Source organism: Phoenix dactylifera, chromosome 1, assembly GCF_051530095.1.
Source record: "Phoenix dactylifera cultivar Ajwa chromosome 1, Ajwa_hap1_PhDact_Kaust_v1.1, whole genome shotgun sequence".
In the NCBI taxonomy this organism is placed as follows: domain Eukaryota; kingdom Viridiplantae; phylum Streptophyta; class Magnoliopsida; order Arecales; family Arecaceae; genus Phoenix; species Phoenix dactylifera.
In genome coordinates, this window is record NC_143190.1 from 26765493 (window position 1) to 26784035 (window position 18543).

The 18543-nt window shown below is 40.9% G+C and overlaps 1 non-coding gene and 1 pseudogene across 1 annotated transcript; both read left to right on the top strand.

Moving 5' to 3' along the window:
* The first annotated feature begins 4621 nt into the window (after window positions 1-4621).
* Window positions 4622-4727, top strand: LOC120106347 (small nucleolar RNA R71). Its single transcript, XR_005508521.2, has one exon. It is a non-coding gene; the product is annotated as a small nucleolar RNA R71 (small nucleolar RNA).
* Window positions 4728-10449: 5722 nt separating this feature from the next.
* Window positions 10450-10547, top strand: LOC120106344 (small nucleolar RNA R71; annotated as a pseudogene).
* The last annotated feature ends 7996 nt before the right edge of the window (window positions 10548-18543 follow it).

The window sequence follows — 18543 nt, forward strand, 5'->3', positions numbered from 1 at the left end:
GAAATATTTTCTTGAAGATAAGAATTTAAACAAGCTCCAAAATAATAAAAAAGTAAGAACTACAATGCCCCTGATACATTGCTAGGGCTTCATCCAGCCCTAGATTGGACGTTTAGCCTTTCGGACGACCTTCCATCTTCAAGTGAAAGTCTTCCCCTCTCATTCTTCCCAAAATATCACAAACTATTCTCTTTCCCCCCTCCTTTCTTTTTTTTTTTATTTCTTTTCTCTGGTTCGGCTCTCTTCTTCTCTTCACCGAAACAGGGTCTCCCCTGTTTCTTTCGAACCGAGCTCCCTCCTCCTCTTCTTCATCTTCCTCTTATAGCTCGCCGAAGACCAGCGATGGATCCCGAGAGAGGAGGAGGGCGTGATGCTGGGAATGATCTCGGGCGAAGATGGAGCTCGAAGCGGGTGCCGATCTGGAAGGAGCTGGGTTACCGGCTCGTTGAATGCAGTCGGCTGGGATCGCGGTGAAGGCTGAATCACAGGGATTGGAGCTGGGAATCGATGGGAGGAACGCGGACGGCCGGATCTCGGAGAAGACAGAGGAGCTGCTCGCTGGTGTGCTCGTTGGATGCGGCTGGAATGGGCTGATGCGGAAAAACTGGATCTCGGCTGCTGGGAAGAGGGCTGGCCGCGGGATCGACGGGGAGACGCCGGAGGCGTCACGGGCGGAAGAGGAGGCGGAGGATCTGGATCTGGCTGCATCGCGTGGGACTCGTGGCTGGAACGGGCATGGGGACGCTCTGTGAGGCGAGATCATGGGAAGAATAGATAGAGGGAGGAAGGAGATAAACAGTGAAACAATTTTATTTATTTATTTATATTTTTTTATTATATTATTTCCCACTGTTCATATGAACAGTGTTTTTACGGGACACTGTTCATATGAATAGTGAATCCAGTGATTCTTCCCAAAATTATTTTTATTTATTTTATTATATTAATTATCTTTTTTTTTCAATTTATAAATTTTATATGAAGGCTGGTAAGGAATTAGTTGGGAATTGACTTTGGGTTTGAGGTGGGTCATGATGGTTGACTTGTCCTTGAGCCCATTGTCATTTAAATTTAATTCTTGCTAAGCTGCTTCAGATCGAACTCGACCAGACAAGACTAAAAACCGGACCGGGACCTAATAAAAAGGGTTAATCAAACCTTTGCCCCATACATAATTAATTATAACTTTCGATCGAATCAGGACCAAAACCCATTTAATTATAACCTTAGCTTGATTACAACTCCATTAGGTTACCAAATCGGGTCAACACAATCTCCTCCTTATATGTTTTCATGAAAGATTACAACCAGGAGAGAGACAAGTTTAGAGTCTGTTAAGAATTATTTACCTCTTACCATATTTTAAATTTATTTCAATGTTTATTTAATTTTATGGTAAAATATGTATTTATCAGTTTAAAAGCATTGATAAGTGCTATGGAAAGATAACTAAATTATAGATTATTAAGCACTTATCACACCCCCAAATCTATGTTTTGCTAGTCCTCGAGCAAAATAAAACTAGAAAAGAAGAATTTTAACTCACTTTCGCAGGCATCGCGGTTACATTTACCATATATAACAAGGCTTTAAACCCCTAGGTTACCCTAGTGGACGAGTTGTAGTCTCGTGAGGATTTTCAGTGAAGATACCCACAAACTTCCATAAATCAATTATTATTATTGTTATTATTAATTTCTTTTCTTTTTTTTGATAAATCAATTGATATGAAGTGAAAATCAAATTCCAAATGCATACTAGTAAGGAAATTAAAATCTAATTTAAGATACATAAATGATAAGAATTTCAAAACACACACGGTTTTATTCACTAAGTCAGCCCAAATCCTAGGTCAAAATGCAATTCAAGTTGAGGTCATTAAGTTTCCGTTAGGGAGTTGTAAGACTTATTTATACTGGAGTGCACCGTGAAATCTGGACCGTACACAAGCTAAGGGTTCAGATCTCCAAAATATTGCTAATACTAGTAGTTTCCAAGGATTGGTCGAAAGGACCTACTCACTGATTCAAAATCATCTTATCTGCAGGATTTCGAGAGTTGTGGATGTTTACTTTAGTACCTCACGGGCTTTATCTGTAATATTCCAGTTTACTCGAATTTCTACAACGACGGCTTTCACACTATTGTTTTTTACAAGGTCAATACAAAGTTTTTTTTTTTTAATAAAAGATGTATAAATTGTGCACTTTTACTCTTGTGGTGATTTCTCCGTGTAACGAGCAATCAGTCGACAACTCTCACACCAGTTGGCACAAGGTGTCGGGCATCAAGACTCCCCTATGGACTTATGCTCAGAGTCCTCATCACAAGCCCACCTGACCTTTGACAATAGGTAGCCCTCTTCGATGTTCCTGACTAAATCCTTTTTATTGATGATTTTTTTTTTTTGAATTAGATAAGTATGATTCATCAGGGTCCAAGGTTGCTACTATACTATCAACATATTGTCGAGCCTAGACCTTAAAAGGGTCGGCAGTGTGTAGTGAAATTCCAAAGTATTAATTAGCTTACAACTCCCTAAGAGAGACTTAATAAAAAGAACTTAAATTTATATTACTTTCAACTAGTTATTGGGCTTTTTAGATTTTATATACCTTGTGGATTTATCATTCTCGCATTCATGTATAGAAATTAGGTTTTTTTTTTAAAAAAAACTTTTTTTTATTTATTATTTTATGAACACAATTTTTTTTTGAATGAAAATCAAGAAATGAAAATTAAGATGAATACCCCCAAACCTAAACCTAATATTGTCCTCAATGTTAAAAAAAATCTAAGAGAATTGGGTTGCCTCCCAACAAGCGCTAAGTTTATTGTCTTCAGCCAGACACTGTTAGGTAGTTTTTGCATCTCCTTCTATGAGGTCATCTATTTTGTCTATCATAAAACACTCAACTTTCCTCGCAGGTTGGTCGGCCGCATTGAACATATTTAATTTTACCTTCATGTTCCCAAATGATATGTTCATTACCCCCATTCTACAATTGATGCATGCATTGGCTGTTGCTAAAAAGGGGCGCCCAAGGATCACGGGGATTTGTTTCTTAGGATTAGGTTCATGTTCCATATCAAGGATGATGAAATCTACTAGAAAATAGAATTTGTCTACCTTGACAAGAACATCTTCAATTATCCCACATGGTGTTTTTACAGATCGATCAGCCAATTGAAGGGATACCGAGGTTGGTTTTAACTCACCTAACCCAAGTTTCTCATAAACTGAATAAGGTAAAAGGTTGACACTTGCCCCTAGATCTAAGAGTGCTCGATCAATGAAATTATTTCCTAAGACACAGGAGATGGTGGGAGCACCAGGATTTTTGAATTTTGGAGGGGTGTTGTGTTGGAGAATAGAACTCACTTGCTCAGTTAGAAAGACCTTTCTGGGCACATGTGTCCTAGATTTTCGCTTTTGGGTGCACAGGTCTTTAAGAAATTTGGCATAGGAGGGAACTTGTCTAATAGCATCAAGAAGCGGAAGGTTGATCTTCACTTGTTTGAAAACCTCCATCATCTCCTCTAGTGAAGTTTCCTTTTTGCCAAAGGGAGAGGGTGAATTAAGAGCTTCAGGAAATGGGGCCTTTGGGATGTGAGTTTTGGCAGAAGGTGGACTAGCTGAAGAAGAAGAAGGTTTTAGAGGTTCATCTGCCACATGTCTATTCTCTTCTCCACCTTCCTTATTGTTATCTTCCCCAATCTTATTGTCTACCACACGTCCACTCCTTAAGGTAGTCAAAGCATTGGCTTGTTCATGATGAATTGCATTTAGTTGATTTTCTTGAGCCATGTATTGTCCCCTAGGATTACTTAGTGGTTGGCTTGGAAGCTTTTCTTCCTCTTGCTTGTTCAATGCATTAGCTAGTTGCCCCATCTGGAATTCTAGCTTGGTGATGGATTGCGTTGAGAGTGCACTAATTGTGTAATGGTTTCCAAACCTTGAAGGGCGTTCAACACTTTCTCCTCAAAGGCTGTGTTTCTTTGGGGTAGAGGAGGAGTGTGTTGAAATTGAGTCGATGGACGGTATGAATGAATATTTTGTTGGGTTTGAAAATTCTGAGGATTTTGAAAATTTTGGGAATAGGGTTGGGCTGTGTTCGAAGCTTGCTGCTTCCAAGAAAAGTTTGGATGATTTCGCCATCCCGGGTTATATGTATTGAAAAATGGGTCATTACCCGGTCTAGGCTGTGTTTGAGCAGCATTGATGTGTTCTTGCACGAGTTCGGAGAATTGGGGCGCTGAAGGGCACTCATGAATAGGGTGGGATGGGCTAGAATAGATAGTACACACTTATGCTTGGAAAGAGTTCATGTAATGCCCACCTATCATCAGTTGGTCAATCTTATGGGACAATGCATCTACCTTGCTAGACAGGTCCATAGAATGACTTATTTCACAAATGGTCCCTTTTCTTTGAGAACTCAGGGGTGCTTGACGAGAACATGAAGCATGGTGGAGGGAGTTTTCATTTAGATTTTTAAATAATTGCCATGCTTCATGCTCATTTTGAAGCATGAATGTCCCCCCGCATGCAGCATCGATCATCTGACGGTTTCGTTCAGTCAATCCGTCATAGAAATATTGCACTAGCTGCCACTTAGGTATTTGATGATGAGGGCATTTACGGATTAGGTCCCAAAATCTCTTCCAAGTTTCATGAAATTCTTCTCCCTCAGTTTGGGAGAAGCTCGTGATGGCACGTCTAAACTGGTTCGTTCTTCCTATGGAAAAATATTTTTTAAGGAATTCTTGTTGCATTGACCCCAGGAATGAATCGAATTGGCTTCTAAAGAATTTAGCCATTGTTTGGCTCTATCTTTAAGGGAGAAGGGGAATAATCTAAGTTTTAGAGCATCATCAGTAAAGTTCTGAATCTTGACAGTGGTGCAAATCTTAAGGAATTCATCTAGGTGTTTATATAGGTCTTCATTGGTGAGCCCATAAAAAGATGGGAGCATTTGGATCACACTAGATTTTATTTCATATTGTACAGCTGCTACTTCAGGTAATCAAATGCAAGATGGAAAAGTGTAAATGGTGGGAGTAAAGTACTCCCTCAGGAGTTTGGGTTGTTCTTCAGCCATCTCAGGAGGTGAGGATGATTCTAATGTTCTGATCTCAGCTCGAATATTTCTAAGGGTCCGTTCTATTTCAGGATCAAAAGGTAATAGGTCACATACTCTAGAACGACTCCCTTGCATACACTAGTACTTGATCAATCAAGCATGCAATAAAAGAAAAACACATAAATCCTTGTATTTGTCCTAAAATCACTAGACAGCTCCTAACTGGTTTGAAGAGGGCACCTAAGCCTCCAATCCGGTCTAATGAACCGAGTTGACCAGGTAAGCTCCCAGGTAAGTGGAGGGGTCACGATGCGTTCGCAAAGGTCCCACTTAAAACTCACTTGCCTCGAATAGATGAACTGTCTCCCTTATAGGGACAAAGCTTGCCTAGACATCAACTAAGCCACAGAGCGAAATTGGTGCAACTTTCGGTGATCTTCGTCCTATTGAGCTCGAATGTCCCTAGGGGCCAACGTCTAATTGATTTTAATTAAAGTGACACTATGTGAGATTGAGTTCACCTAAATTGGGCAAGAGTTCGGTGATGAAATTCGGCTCTTATCTTGTTGGGGTGATTGCCCTTACTAAGTGCAGATTAGTTGGTGTATGTGTATTAGGCATACATTCACACTTCTGCTAAAGTTAAAAGCAAACAATCACCACAAAATTTCAAGCTAATAATTAATTTAAATAAGAAAGGTTTAGAGGTTACCAAATAGAATTTTCCAGCGAATATATATATATATATTTTTGGCAAACCTCTATAGCATTCTCTTTCCAGCAGTTCTCCTTTTGATCATCCCAGATTTTTTTTTCTCGATTCCTGATCAAATAATACAAAAAGAAAAATTAAAAATTAGTAAGAAAGAAAAAAGAGATAAGAAAAGTAACAACAATCAAAAATAATTTTTATTTTATTTTAGATATATATATATTTTTTTTGAAAGTTTTTTTAATTAATTTTTTTTTAATAAAAAAAATTTTAATGATAGGAAAAATAACTATGCTAGCAATCCCCGGCAACGGCGCCAAAAATTGATCGGTTCTTTCAATTTTGAAAATAAACCACGCAATAGTACGTATCCTGTAGGATAGTGATTACGGGTGTCGGTCCACAGGGATTGAAAGTTATTTTTCTTTTAAAAATAAATCACGAAGAAGAATTTGCTAACTTGATTTAACTAAATTAATCTATGAGTACGAATTGAAATTTATCAAAGTAGATGGATCTAGGGTTTGGAATCCACCGCGTAGCGTTGCATTAGGGACTGTGTTCTTAATTTTTATCTTTTGGAGAGGCATGCAAATTGGCTACAAGCCTTTTAAAATAAAAACATAAAGAGTTTTAGGAAGATCCATCTTCGGTATAGCATGAAGTGTCTACCTAAGTATGCTAATCTAGGGTGCAGCACATCTCATCTTCCTAGGCGTGGATCATCTTAGACTACTTTAGCAAACATGAATAGTAAATGGCATGCTCAAGGTTTAAACATCATAAAAGAAATATTTTCTTGAAGATAAGAATTTAAACAAGTTCCAAAATAATAAAAAAGTAAGAACTACAATGCCCCTGATACATTGCTAGGGCTTCATCCAGCCCTAGATTGGACGTTTAGCCTTCCGGACGACCTTCCATCTTCAAGTGAAAGTATTCCCCTCTCATTCTTCCCAAAATATCACAAACTATTCTCTTTCCCCCCTCCTTTCTTTTTTTTTATTTCTTTTCTCTGGTTCAGCTCTCTTCTTCTCTTCACCGAAACAGGGTCTCCCCTATTTCTTTCGAACCGAGCTCCCTCCTCCTCTTCTTCGTCTTCCTCTTATAGCTCGCCGAAGACCAGGGATGGATCCCGAGAGAGGAGGAGGGCGTGATGCTGGGAATGATCTCGGACGAAGATGGAGCTCGAAGCGGGTGCCGATCCGGAAGGAGCTAGGTTACCAGCTCGTTGAATGCAGTCGGCAGGGATTGCGGTGAAGGCTGAATCACAGGGATTGGAGCTGGGAATCGATGGGAGGAACGCGGATGGACGGATCTCGGAGAAGACGGAGGAGCTGCTCGCTGGTGTGCTCGTTGGATGCGGCTGGAACGGGCTGATGCGGAAAAACTGGATCTCGGCTGCTGGGAAGAGGGCTGGCTGCGGGATCGACGGGGAGACGCCGGAGGCGTCACGGGCGGAAGAGGAGGCGGAGGATCTGGATCTGGCTGCACCGCATGGGACTTGTGGCTGGAACGGGCAGGGGGGCGCTCTGTGAGGCGAGATCACGGGAAGAATAGATAGAGGGAGGAAGGAGATAAACAGTGAAACAATTTTATTTATTTATTTATATTTTTTTTTTTTTATATTATTTCCCACTGTTCATATGAACAGTGTTTTTACGGGACACTGTTCATATGAACAGTGAATCCAGTGATTCTCCCCGAAATTATTTTTATTTATTTTATTATATTAATTATCTTTTTTTTTCAATTTATAAATTTTATATGAAGGCTGGTAAGGAATTGGTTAGGAATTGACTTTGGGTTTGAGGTGGGTCATGACGGTTGACTTGTCCTTGAGCCCATTGTCATTTAAATTTAATTCTTGCTAAGCTGCTTCAGATCGAACTCGACCAGACAAGACTAAAAATCGGACCGTGACCTAATAAAAAGGGTTAATCAGACCTTTGCCCCATACATAATTAATTATAACTTTCGATCGAATCAGGACCAAAACCCATTTAATTATAACCTTAGCTTGATTACAACTTCATCAGGTTACCAAATCGGGTCAACACAATCTCCTCCTTATATGTTTTCATGAAAGATTACAACCAGAAGAAAGACAAGTTTAGAGTCTGTTTTGAGAAAAAAATTATTTACCTCTTACCATATTTTAAATTCATTTCAATGTTTATTTAATTTTATGGTAAAATATGTATTTATCAGTTTAAAAGCATTGATAAGTGCTATGGAAAGATAACTAAATTATGGATTATTAAGCACTTATCAACCATCCACCAGTGACACCTAGCAGCATGTAGTGGCTACCCAGTGGAATAGAATGATGAACCTCTAGGTGCAGTTATCATGTGATACAGTCCTTCTATCGGGGATCCCTACAAGACGGAGGTTATGGATAACTCGTTAAACCCCTTCGTCTGTCATATGTCAAGATTTATTCGACTTAAGTTCGAGAGCGGAGAACTCTTTCTCCACTGTGCAATCTGCCCCGGCAGAGGTCTTACGAACTCAGTCTTATAAATCACATAGGATCTCTCCTTATCTATCAAGGTCGATAGGTTCCTTGTAGCTGCATACCCTACTCCTACAGTGAACCTACTGCAGCCAATCTACACTGCATGGACCTATATGGCTAGAGACCATGTATTTGTGCAGTCAAACTACAATAACCTCACTGTGAGTAGCCGAAGCATCGCAGGTCAAAGGACCAGTCACACTACTGCAACATCAAGCAAGTCACTGACGAGGAGATAGACATCCAAGTGACTTCTTGTCTTGGTCACGCTCAGTACCCTTATTCTCTAACAAGCACCTGCACTATTACTTCCGTGTCTCCACACCGTGGACTCGAGTCTCGTCCATCCATAGGGAAAGTAATGCGTGCACTGATATCATCGGATCGATCACCGTCCTCGTGATGATCCATCGATCAGGAGCGTTTAGAAATTAATCACTAATGATTCAGTAAATGTTTCTTTTAACAAATATTCTTCCGCAATGGTTTCAACCCATTCAACTTCTTTACTTTCTTCATGATCACTGGGTTGTTTACCTATACTAAAGACGTTCAGTTCCAAGGTCATATTTCCAAAAGAAAGCTTCATGACACCATTCCTACAATTGATCAATGCATTAGAAGTTGCAAGGAATGGGCGTCCTAAGATGACCGGAATCTGAGATGGTGAATTGGAAGCCGGATGTGTGTCCAGTACGATAAAATCAACAGGAAAATAGAACTTGTCTACTTGGACCAACACATCTTCGATAATCCCTCTAGGAACCTTCACTAACCTGTCAGCTAATTGTAAGGTCATAGTTGTTGGCTTCAACTCACCCAAACCGAGTTGCTCATATACCGTATATGGCAACAAGTTCACACTCGCTCCTAAATCTAGCAATGCTCGCTCAATCCTAAAATTGCCAATGATGCACGAGATAGTTGGGCAACCTGGATCCTTATATTTAGGAAGAATGTTATGCTGTAAAATTCCACTCACATTTTCAGCCAGAAATGCCTTCTTCTTGACATTTAAACGACGCTTGACAGTGCACAAATCTTTTAAAAATTTTGCATAGGAAGGCACTTGTTTGATTGCATCAAGAAGAGGTACATTGATTTTTACTTGCTTAAAAAGCTCAAGAATTTCAGAGTTTGGTTCAAGCTTTTGCAAGGGCTTTAATCTTTGTGGAAATGGTGCAGGAAAAGGACATTCAATTTTTTCAGTAGATGTTGGTGCTTCAGTTTCTTCATTATCCTTTTCTTTTGTCTTGGGAGGGTCAAAATCAGGTATGACTTGAGTTTGTTCCGGGATTGGTCGGTCAATAACCTTACCACTTCGCAAAGTTATTATACTCTTCGCTTGTTCTTTATGCATAGTTGAAGATGATGCATTGCTACCGCCATAGACTTGAGGATTAGGTTGTGGTTGAGCTGGTAGCTTGCCTTTCTCTCGAGCACTTAAAGCAGTGGTCAGCGTTGTCAGTTGATTTCTTAATTCATCATTGATTTTAGCTTGACCTTGCATGAAAGATTGCAAAATTTCTTCGAGACTGGATTTTTGAGGGGGTGCATGTGCATAATGAGGGTGCGGAGGTGGAGGAGTTGGGTTATATACTTGTTGAGGTTGGTCATTCCTCCACCTGAAATTTGGATGGTTCTTCCATCCAGGGTTGTAAGTACCCGAAAAAGGATTATTGAAAGATTTTTGATAGGTATTCATAACATTGGCCTGATCGTGCAAGACTTTCTTGAATGCGGGTATTGTGGGGCAATCAGTGATGAGATGGCCAGGCATTTCGCAAATCCTACAACACTCGCTGTTATGTTCTACGGTCTTGACGGGTTCAATCCTTCTAAGTTCAATTTCCTCTACCTTCCTAGTAAGGGCTACCATTTTAGCCTGAATATCATCCTGAGTATTAAGGTTGTAAAGGCCCCCGTGTGGAATGCTAGTAGGCTTAGGCAAAGGTTTATTCACTCTATCCCCTGTATCCCATAATTGTGCAGTCTCTGCGAGAGAGTCTAAATAGTCCCATGCCTCATCGGGTTGCTTTTCCAGAAATAGACCATTGCACATAGTCTCTATAAATTGTTTCAACTGTGGGGACAACCCTTCGTAAAAGAAACTAATGGTTCTCCATGTTTCAAACCCATGATGAGGACAAGAGAGTAGCAAATCTTTAAATCTCTCCCAGCATTCATAAAATGTTTCATGGTCTTTTTGCTGGAAATTACTAATGTGCCTTTTCAAAAAGTTAGTCCTTTGTGCGGGAAAGGATTTTTTCAAGAATTCTCTTTGCATATCATGCCATGTTCCTAACGATCTTGGTCTCAAGGAGTTCAGCCATGTTTTGAATTTATCCTTCAAGGAAAAAGGAAATAAGGTTAATTTAAGGACATCTTCCGATACATTTGGCACTCTAAATGTGATACTAATTTCCTCAAAATCCTTAAGATGAAGATAAGGGTTCTCAGATTCCATTCCATGATACTTTGGTAGCAATTGAATTACTCCTGGTTTGATTTCAAAGTGTCCTACATTTTCAGGAATAATCATGCATGAAGGTTGACTAGTCCTAGTGGGATGTAAGTATTGTCGAAGTGTCATAACTGGAGGTCTACCTTCATTACCATGGTGACTTCCTACATCATCATCAGCCATCTCACCAGATCTGAGATTTTGCGAAAAAGTTTCAATAATGTGATCTAAGGAATTGTCAAAAGGTTGTCGACTCAGACGTCCAGTGTTGTCCCTATTCCAACCTAGCATACAAAATTTTAGAGTTTATTTTTTTTTTTTATTATTATTATTTTTTTAATGATTACCCTTGATCTTTTCTTAAAGTTCTTATCAATTTTCAAGTAGCAACAAGGGTTAATGAGATATGATGATAATAAAATTCTGATTCTAAACAAAAAAATTAAACACAGAAAATTTAAAGCAGACAGCAGCAAAGTTTATATTAATTTAATGGTCGTAAAAGTATCCGAATATCAATCAGACCGTTCAGATGAAAGCAACATGTGTCCTACAGCAGCCGACGAAATTTGAGTGCAATCAGACGGTGGATTACTCAGATATCAGAGTTTGATGCACACTGTGCAGGAAATAAAAACAGCAGAAATTTTTTTTTTTTTTTTGAAAGAAAAAGACTAAATAATAAGATACTGATTAAATCTAAAATTATACTAATAAATAAGCCGTTCTCCGGCAATGGCGCCAAAAACTTGATGCAAAAATAAAATTATTCTCCCAAGTGCAGGAGAATCGCACAAGTAGTAAATTCTCGGGAGTCCGAGGTCGAATCCTCAGGGAACGAAACATATATGAGATTATTGAATATAATTTTAGATTAATTAATTCAATAAATTTGTGGATTAAAATTATGTTTTGATTTTCAGAAATTAAAATGCAGAGAATAATAAACACAATTCAATGAAATAAAAATGGTAGGGATCTGGAATCCCCCTTGATGATATTGCATCCAAGGAATAAACTCTATGGTTCTTGATTTAAGATTTAATGTAGGATAGATCTAATCATGGTATATGTTTTATGAACATATGAACTCAATTTCTAAGCATTCGTCGTGCTTTCTACGTCTACGACGAATCAAATACTGAAGCAATCCATGTATCAATAATCATAATCCATTTAAGAACTATCTACGAAATAACTATGCATGGATCAAAAACATATCAGTAAATATAATTCATTCAAGGCAAAAGTTTAGAGTTTACTTCAAAGAGCAATACATCAAAGGTTCATCCATCTCCCTCCCTAAGACTTCAGCCACTCATTGAAAACTTTAATCCCTCTTTCATTTTCTTTCTTTCCCCTTTTTTTTTCTTTTCTTTTCGGAAACAGGGCCTCCCCTGTTTCTTTTTTCTTTTCGGATGGCAGAGGCCCTCCTCTGTTTTTTTCAATGGGAAAGAATGAGCCCCCCTCCCCCACCGAGAGAGACCTTATATATCCCCCTTGATGGATCTCTCATGCCAGCTGCAGGATACCTGGATGCGGAAGAGAAAGCTCGGACGTGGACGGCTGGATGAGGGATCGACGCTCGGATGAGAGCTGATCGCGGAAATCCCGGGATGCTAATCATCTTCGGACACGGAGGGACGGCTGGAATGCGGAGATGCTCGTGCGGAAGCTTGGTCGCCGATGCTGAAATCACGGGATGCCGACCTACACGCGGACGGATGAGGGAGCTGTGATCACGGACGCCTGCGGGATCTGGGAAGGGCTGAAGCGTGGAGATGCTGGCGAACGGAAGAGCTGGGAGCTGAACGCGGGAGATTCGCAAACAGACGCGATGGAGAGATTCACGGATGACTGCTGAATCATATGTAGAGAAGATTGCACGCGGGAGAAGCGGAAGGAAGCTGAGATCTTTGCTGGAATCTTGGATGCGGACGGCTGGTCGCAGGGGGATCGGACTGCTGGCACTTGGATGGACGGGATGCGGACGTGGAAGCTTCACGGGTGGATCACGATCACGGAGCTGGGAGGCAGACGTGTGGATGGGAGGTTGCTTGGACTGATCTCGGATGCTGGATGGGGGATTCGCGGATGAGGCAAACTGGGATGAAGTCGGGACTTGGATGGTGTGCTGGAGCTTGAAGCTTGGATGTGGCTGCACCTAGTCGGCTAATGCTCCTTCTAGTGTGCAACTGGGACCGACCCCATGTGGTTGACTAATCACCTACTATGATGCATCTTTTTGAACCCAATGTGCATTTTAACTTTGATTTCCGATCACCTGCACCCCACAAAAATATAATATTAATACAGCACTTCTATCATTATTTGTTAGCAATAATACTAATTTAAGTGATGTGTAGATCGCACTTTTGTGCTCTCATCACCTTGGACGGCGTTCTAGGGAGAGGGGGAAGGCGTCGCAAGAAGAGAAGAAAGAAGGGAAGAGAGCTAGGGCAAAAGCCTTTCAATTAATTTTTGCATACTGAAATAGGTGCTCACCACATCTATTTATAGGTGGCTACCTGACCCCTTAACTTGACTTGATCTAATTGAATTCAAGAAACAACTAAACCCAAAGCGACTCTAATAAAGGCCAAGTCGGCTAACCCGAGCAAGGCTATGCTGAAATAAAATTAACATCAAGGATTCAAAAGCAAAAATAACCAAATGATTAAGTCCGAGGCGGTCTAGTGGATCCAACCGCATCACGTTGATCCCGCACATGCCTCTTCCGCTGCCATCTGATTTTGTTTTGAAATATCAGCGGCATGGGCGGATTTCTAACAAGAGGAAGAAGATCAAAGCCCCTGCAGCCTTCTTTCTTTTCCCTGCGTTGGAAGGAAGAAGGGAGGAGGAAGAGGCCACCTTTCTTTTTCTTTCTTTGCTTGCGGCTGAACCAAGGAAAGGGGAGGAGAGGGGGCCACGAATTGGAGAGGGAGAGGGCTTCAATGATGCCCTAGGCCAGCCCCCACGCCTCCTCTTAAATAGCATGTGGAGCTCCTACTTTGTAGGAGCTCCTTGATAAACTTCCAAGAGGGGCGCCGGCCCCTCTTCTTTGCCGCACCAAGCAAGGAAAAGGAGGAGGGGCGTGTGCCCCTCCTTCATGGTTAACCTAATCCTCCTTTAAGAAGGATTAGGAAGGTCACTCATGGTTAGGTCCTAATCTAATTAGGCTTGGACCAAGGGTGAACCAATTTGGGTTTAATCTAGGTAAGTCCTAATCCAATTAGAACTTAATGAACCATGACTCAATTGAACCCTTCAATCCTAATCCAATTAGGAGTCTTGTTGATTCATTAGATTAATAATTAATTAGGACTTAAGAAATCCTAATTCAATTAGAACTTATTTAATTTAGGTCCTAATCCAATTAGGACTCTAATTTGAATCCGAAGTCCTAATCCGATTAGGACTCTAGGAATCCTACTCCAAGTAGGAATCCAAATTTAATTCAAAACTCCTAATCCAATTAGGATTGTAGGAATTCTACTCCAAGTAGGAATCCTAGTCCTACTCCAAATAGGATTCCCAGTCCAAGTTGGAATCCTACTCCAAGTAGGACTCTTGTTTTAAGTCTAATTAATTAATTCCCTTTGTTCCTTCTTCAACTTATTGTTGGGAACCCGCCCATGCCGCTGATATTTCAAAAAATTTTCAGATGGCAGCGGAATCGGCATGCACGAGTTCAACGTTCATCGCATGAACGTTGTTTCGAGACCTTTCGTAATTAGGTAAGAATTAAAACTTTTAAAACTAATAGGAAGATCAAATCTTCACCTTGCGCGGGTAGATGATCACCGCAAATCTGAATTCGTGGTTTTGGAAGAGGGTTCGCTTGAAGCCGTTCAAACGTCCGGCCTCTACGGGTATCCACACGAAGCAGGATCCGATCCAAGCTCTCTATCTCACCGGGGTACTAGCTCCCTTGCAGAGATAGCTTTGATGGCTGATGTCCTCTCTTTCAATCAACTCTTGATTGCACTTGAGAGGAGGAAGAAGAAGGATGAAGAAGAGGAAGAAGATCAAATCCCTTCGCAGCCTTCTTCTCTTCACACGCGTTGAAGCCAAGGAAGAAGACCAAGAGGAGGGAGAGGCCTCCTCTTCTTTTCCCTTTGCTAATGGCGGCTGAACCAAAGGAGGAGCAAGAGGGGGGCGTACGGCAGCAAGGAAGAAGCCTTCTCTTCTATTAGGTCAGCCCCCATGAAGCCCTCTTTAAATAACAAGTGGAGCTCCTAACTTTTAGGAGCTCCCTTGAAATAATTCCAAGAGGGGCGCCGGCCCCTCTTGTTGCCGCACCAAGCAATATGAAAGGAGGAGGGGCGTGTGCCCCTCCTTCATGGTTGCCCTAATCTTCATTAGGTAAGGATTTGGATGCCCTAATGTGGTTAAGTCCTAATCCAATTAGGCTTAACCAAATTGGGTTCAATCTATGCTAGTCCTAATCCAATTAGGACTTGAATGAATCATGACTCAATTGAACTCTTCAATCCTAATCCAATTAGGAGTCATGTTGATTCATTAGATTAATAATTAATTTAGACTTAAGGAATCCTAATCCAATTAGGATGTATTTTAATTTTAGTCCTAATCCAATTAGGACTCTATTTGAATCCGAAGTCCTAATCCAATTAGGATTTCTAGGAATCCTACTCCAAGTAGGAATCCAATTTTAATTCAAAATTCCTAATCTCATTAGGATTGTAGGAATCCTATTCCAAATAGGAATTCCAGTCCTACTCCAACTAGGATTCCCAGTCCTAATCCAATTAGGACTCTAGGAATCCTACCCGAAGTAGGATTCTTGTTTCAAGTCCAATTAATTAATTCCTTTTTCCTTCTTCAACTTTTTATCAATCAAATTGATTTCTTGTGATTCCTAATCACGATTTCAACCATCGGATCGGTCAATACTTCTAGTGTGTGTGACCCCATAGGTTCTATTCTGACTGGTAGTGAGATATATTGTGATCTCTATCACTATATCATTGAAAACTCCTTTCAATGGGTTGGAACGATTCCAACTCAACTCATTAGGGTTTATCGATCATCAAGATAATCCCTATGAGTCCCACCATCCACCAGTGACACCTAGCAGCATGTAGTGGCTACCCAGCAGAATGGAATGATGAACCTCTAGGTGCAGTTAACGTGTGATACAGTCCTACTATCGTGGATCCCTACAGGACGGAGGTCATGGACAACTCGTCAAACCCCATCGTCTGTCATATGTCAAGATTTATTCGACTTGAGTTCGATAGTGGAAAACTCTTTCTCCACTTTACTGCCCTGGCCAAGGTCTTAGAACTCAGTCTAACAAATCACATAGGATCACTCCTCTTCTATCAAGGTCGATAGATTCCTTGTAGGTGCATACCCTACTCCTACAGTGAACCTACTGCAGCTAATCTACACTGCATGGACCCATATGGCTAGAGACCATGTATGTGTGCAGTCAAACTACAATAACCTCACTGTGAGTAGCCGAAGCACCGCAGGTCAAAGGACCAGTCACACTACTGCAACATCAAGCAAGTCACTGACGAGTGGATAGACATCCAAGTGACTTCTTGTCTTGGTCACGCTCAGTACCCTTGTTCTCTAACAAGCACCTGCACTATCACTTCAGTGTCCCTACACTGTGGACTCAAGTCTCGTCCATCCAGAAGGAGAGTGATCTGTGCACTGATCGGATCGATCACCGTCCTCGTGATGATCCATTGATCAGGAGCATTTAGAAATTAATCACCAATGATACATGGCTCAAATTCTCAACTCTTGAGAATATGTATCATCATCTTATTAATTTCTTGGACGATTCATAGACACATAAACAATATGAATGAAAAAGATGCCTTTTATTTATTCAATAATAAATAGTCAAGTACAAAATTATGTCCCTAGAATCAACAATGTGTCAGCCAAATTGGCTTCTAGGGCATACATCTAACAATCTCCCACTTGCACTAAAGCCAATTGGTCATATATCTTACGCCCATCTTCTCAAGGTGGGCTTCAGTCTTTTGCTGACTCAGCTGCTTAGTGAAAGGGTCTGCCACGTTATCCGCGGAGTCTACTCTCTGCACCTCTATATCATAGTCGCGTATGAAATGGAAGCGCCGCTCTATGTGCTTGGACTTCTGATGAGACCATGGCTCCATAGCTAGTGTTATGGTGCCAATGTTATCGCAGTAAAGTGTCATGGCATCTAATGACATTACACCTAATTCTGCAATTAACTTTTAATCAGAAGGTTTCCACTGCACCCTTAGATACGGCTTAACATTCAGCTTCTAAGGTAGAATCTATAATGATCGGTTGTTTGGAACTCTTCCAATTTACTGAACCACAATTGCACATATTCTGATGTTGACTTTCTATCATCAATATGTGTGCATCTTTCTACCTTCAACTTTGATCTTCTCCCAAAGACCAAGAACATGTCCTTAGTTCTTCTCAAGTACTTAAGACTGTTCTTCACAGCTGTCCAGTGTTCTTCACCTGGATTCGACTGATATCTGCTTGTGACACTCACAGCAAGAGCTATATCAGGTCGTGTACATAGCATGGCATACATGAGGCTTCCTATTGCCGATGCATAAGGAATCTTGCTCATGCGTTGAATCTCCTCAGATGTGTTGGGGCACATCTTCTTGGAGAGATGAATTCCATGCCTTAGGGGTAAGAGACCCCTCTTGGAGTTTTCCATGCTGAACCTCTTCAGCACCTCCTCTATGTACATCTTCTGTGAAAGACCAAGCATCCTTTTAGATCTATCTCTAGAGACCTTTATTCCCAAAATATAGGATGCTTCCCCAAGGTCTTTCATGGAGAATTCTTTTGACAACCAGACCTTGACCGAGGTTAACATGGGAATATCATTCCCAATCAGGAGAATGTCATCTACGTACAGTACGAGAAAAATGACAGCACTCCCACTAACCTTTTTATAAACACATGGTTCCTCTTCGTTTTTGATGAAATCAAACGTTTTGATTGCATCATCGAAACGAGTGTTCCAACTCCGAGAGGCTTGCTTTAGTCCATAGATGGACCTTTGCAGCTTGCAGACCTTGTGATCTCCATCACTGGAAGTGAAACCCAAAGGCTGTTCCATATAGATATCTTCATCAAGATATCCATTCAGGAAAGCAGTTTTCACATCCATCTGCCAAATTTCATAATCATGAAATGCTGCAATGGCAAGCAATGTTCGGATGGATTTTAGCATGGCTACAGGTGAAAAGGTCTCCTGATAGTCAATGCCTTCGCGCTGACTATACCTTTTTGCCACAAGCCTTGCCTTATAGGTCTCTACCTCTCCATCCGAACCTATTTTCCTTTTGTAGATCCATTTGCATCCAATAGGTACAATACCTTCTGGTGGATCTACTAAGGTCCAGACTTGGTTGGAATGCATGGAGTCTATCTCTGACTTCATAGCTTTCAGCCATTTCTCGGAATCGATATCAGATATCGCCTCGTTGTAGGTTTTGGGATCCTGTATGTGATCCCTATCTCCCACTAGGAACATTTCCTCGGTATCCTCTTCTAGTATACCTAAGTATCTATCGGGAGGATGGGAGACCCTACTAGATCTACGAGGTGGTTGAGGGACATCGTGTACTGGCTCCTTATGAATAGGTTCTTTAGGATCCATGACTCATTGCTTTTCAGAGACTTTCTCTTCAAGCTCAATTTTCCTCCCACTGCCTCTATCAAGGATAAACTGATTTTCCAAGAAGATGGCATGACGGCT